Source organism: Oncorhynchus tshawytscha, unplaced genomic scaffold (assembly GCF_018296145.1).
Source record: "Oncorhynchus tshawytscha isolate Ot180627B unplaced genomic scaffold, Otsh_v2.0 Un_contig_3021_pilon_pilon, whole genome shotgun sequence".
Lineage (NCBI taxonomy): Eukaryota > Metazoa > Chordata > Actinopteri > Salmoniformes > Salmonidae > Oncorhynchus > Oncorhynchus tshawytscha.
The window spans coordinates 145716-150000 of record NW_024609671.1 but is presented as its reverse complement, the minus strand read 5'-3'; positions in this window follow the sequence as shown (position 1 = coordinate 150000).

Sequence of the window (4285 nt, the reverse complement as noted above, 5' to 3'; positions counted from 1 at the left end):
GTCTGTCTGTCTGTCTGTCTGTCTGTCTGTCTGTCTGTCTGTCTGTCTGTCTGTCTGTCTGTCTGTCTGTCTGTCTGTCTGTCTGTCTGTCTGTCTGTCTGTCTGTCTGTCTGTCTGTCTGTCTGTCTGTCTGTCTGTCTGTCTGTCTGTCTGTCTGTCTCTGTCTGTCTGTCTGTCTGTCTGTCTGTCTGTCTGTCTGTCTGTCTGTCTGTCTGTCTGTCTGTCTGTCTGTCTGTCTGTCTGTCTGTCTGTCTGTCTGTCTGTCTGTCTGTCTGTCTGTCTGTCTGTCTGTCTGTCTGTCTGTCTGTCTGTCTGTCTGTCTGTCTGTCTGTCTGTCTGTCTGTCTGTCTGTCTGTCTGTCTGTCTGTCTGTCTGTCTGTCTGTCTGTCTGTCTGTCTGTCTGAGGGGATGGCACTAACGTTAGGGTGAATTCTTTATGGTATAATAATAGTATTTCACAAGGCAGGTACATTTCTGGGATTGCTATTTGGCGTCGCTAAGGTAATCAGCGTTTATTACCGTTCGTCACAGATAACCCACTGGGCGCACACTGGCTGAATCAACATTGTTTCCACGTCGTTTCAATTAAATTACATTTAACCAACGCGGAAGAGATGGTGAATTGACCAACTAACTCTCACAGTCTCAAGTCAGAATTAGAGTTTCATCCATGTTTCTCAAATGTCAAATATCCTAAGGTCAAATGTAGTTCCGGAGTGGTGATGTCATGTTCCAGAGTGGCGATGTCATGTTGTTCCAGAGTGGTGATGTCATGTTGTTCCAGAGTGGTGATGTCATGTTGTTCAGAGTGGTGATGTCATGTTTTCCAGAGTGGTGATGTCATGTTGTTCCAGAGTGGTGATGTCATGTTGTTCCAGAATGTCATGTTGTTCCAAATGTCATAAGTTGATTTCATGTTGTTCCAGAGTGGTGATGTCATGTTGTTCCAGAGTGGTGATGTCATGTTGTTCCAGAGTGGTGATGTCATGTTGTTCCAGAGTGGTGATGTCATGTTGTTCCAGAGTGGTGATGTCATGTTGTTCCAGAGTGGTGATGTCATGTTGTTCCAGAGTGGTGATGTCATGTTGTTCCAGAGTGGTGATGTCATGTTGTTCCAGAGTGGTGATGTCATGTTGTTCCAGTGGTGATGTCATGTTGTTCCAGAGTGGTGATGTCATGTTGTTCCAGAGTGGTGATGTCATGTTGTTCCAGAGTGGTGATGTCATGTTGTTCCAGAGTGGTGATGTCATGTTGTTCCAGAGTGGTGATGTCATGTTGTTCCAGAGTGGTGATGTCATGTTGTTCCAGAGTGGTGATGTCATGTTGTTCCAGAGTGGTGATGTCATGTTGTTCCAGAGTGGTGATGTCATGTTGTTCCAGAGTGGTGATGTCATCCAGAGTGGTGATGTCATGTTGTTCCAGAGTGGTGATGTCATGTTGTTCCAGAGTGGTGATGTCATGTTGTTCCAGTGGTGATGTGTTGTTCCAGAGTGGTGATGATGTGATGTTGTTCCAGATGTGGTTCCAGATGTCATGTTGTTCCAGAGTGTTCCAGTGATGTCATGTTGTTCCAGAGTGGTGATGTCATATTGTTCCAGAGTGGTGATGTCATGTTATTCCAGAGTGGTGATGTCATGTTGTTCCAGAGTGGTGATGTCATTTTGTTCCAGAGTGGTGATGTCATGTTTTTCCAGTGGTGATGTCATGTTGTTCCAGAGTGGTGATGTCATGTTGTTCCAGAGTGGTGATGTCATGTTGTTCCAGAGTGGTGATGTCATATTGTACAAGAGTGGTGATGTCATGTTGTTCCAGATGTGTGATGTCATATTGTTCCAGAGTGGTGATGTCATGTTGTTCCAGAGTGGTGATGTCATGTTGTTCCAGAGTGGTGATGTCATGTTGTTCCAGAGTGGTGTGATGTCATGTTGTTCCAGAGTGGTGATGTCATGTTGTTCCAGAGTGGTGATGTCATGTTGTTCCAGAGTGGTGATGTCATGTTGTTCCAGAGTGGTGATGTCATGTTGTTCCAGAGTGGTGATGTCATGTTGTTCCAGAGTGGTGATGTCATGTTGTTCCAGAGTGGTGATGTCATGTTGTTCCAGAGTGGTGATGTCATGTTGTTCCAGAGTGGTGATGTCATGTTGTTCCAGAGTGGTGATGTCATGTTGTTCCAGAGTGGTGATGTCATGTTGTTCCAGAGTGGTGATGTCATGTTGTTCCAGTGGTGATGTGATGTGATGTCATGTTGTTCCAGAGTGGTGATGTCATGTTGTTCCAGAGTGGTGATGTGTTCCAGAGTGGTGATGTCATGTTGTTCCAGAGTGGTGATGTCATGTTGTTCCAGAGTGGTGATGTCATGTTGTTCCAGAGTGGTGATGTCATGTTGTTCCAGAGTGTTGTTCCAGAGTGGTGATGTCATGTTGTTCCAGAGTGGTGATGTCATGTTGTTCCAGAGTGGTGATGTCATGTTGTTCCAGAGTGGTGATGTCATGTTGTTCCAGAGTGGTGATGTTCCATGTGGTGATTCATGTTGTTCCAGTGGTGATGTCATGTTGTTCCAGATGTCATGTTGTTCCAGAGTGGTGATGTCATGTTGTTCCAGAGTGGTGATGTCATGTTGTTCCAGTGGTGATGTCATGTTGTTCCAGAGTGGTGATGTCATGTTGTTCCAGAGTGGTGATGTCATGTTGTTCCAGAGTGGTGATGTCATGTTGTTCCAGAGTGGTGATGTCATGTTGTTCCAGAGTGGTGATGTCATGTTGTTCCAGAGTGGTGATGTCATGTTGTTCCAGAGTGGTGATGTCATGTTGTTCCAGTGTGGTGATGTCATGTTGTTCCAGAGTGGTGATGTCATGTTGTTCCAGAGTGGTGATGTCATGTTGTTCCAGAGTGGTGATGTCATGTTGTTCCAGTGGTGATGTCATGTTGTTCCAGAGTGGTGATGTCATGTTGTTCCAGAGTGGTGATGTCATGTTGTTCCAGAGTGGTGATGTCATGTTGTTCCAGAGTGGTGATGTTGTTCCAGAGTGGTGATTGTTCCAGAGTGGTGATGTCATGTTGTTCCAGAGTGGTGATGTCATGTTGTTCCAGGTGATGTGGTGATGTCATGTTGTTCCAGAGTGGTGATGTCATGTTGTTCCAGAGTGGTGATGTCATGTTGTTCCAGAGTGGTGATGTCATGTTGTTCCAGAGTGGTGATGTTGTTCATGGTGATGTCATCCCAGAGTGGTGATGTCATGTTGTTCCAGAGTGGTGATGTCATGTTGTTCCAGAGTGGTGATGTCATGTTGTTCCAGAGTGGTGATGTCATGTTGTTCCAGAGTGGTGATGTCATGTTGTTCCAGAGTGGTGATGTTGTTCCAGAGTGGTGATGTCATGTTGTTCCAGAGTGGTGATGTCATGTTGTTCCAGAGTGGTGATGTCATGTTGTTCCAGAGTGGTGATGTCATGTTGTTCCAGAGTGGTGATGTCATGTTGTTCCAGAGTGGTGATGTCATGTTGTTCCAGAGTGGTGATGTCATGTTGTTCCAGAGTGGTGATGTCATGTTGTTCCAGAGTGGTGATGTCATGTTGTTCCAGAGTGTTGTTCCAGAGTGGTGATGTCATGTTGTTCCAGAGTGGTGATGTCATGTTGTTCCAGAGTGGTGATGTCATGTTTTCCAGAGTGGTGATGTCATGTTGTTCCAGAGTGGTGATGTCATGTTGTTCCAGAGGTGATGTCATGTTGTTCCAGAGTGGTGATGTGGTGATGTTGTTCCAGAGTGGTGATGTCATGTTGTTCCAGAGTGGTGATGTCATGTTGTTCCAGATGTCATGTGTTCCAGTGATGTTGTTCCAGAGTGGTGATGTCATGTTGTTCCAGAGTGGTGATGTCATGTTGTTCCAGAGTGGTGATGTCATGTTGTTCCAGAGTGGTGATGTCATGTTGTTCCAGAGTGGTGACTCAGGTGCGTGCTTAGTCCCTTCCTTTACTCCCTGTTCACACACGGTGCCTGGCCACGCACGACACACGGTGCCTGGCCACGCACTACTCCAACACCATCATTAAGTGTGCGTCACTGGCCTACGCACAATACCCCAAAGTGTCAAAGTGGAATTATGTTTTTAGAAATGTTTAATAACTAGTTTAATAACTACTAGCCTAGTCAAGCAGACTAACAGCTGCTTAGTTTAATACGTGAAGAGAAACTGAATGTGAGCTATCGAGATCAGACCGGTTTCACATGGCTACTAAACTACCTCCATATTATAACAAAACAACTAACATGAGTCACTCACACAGTAG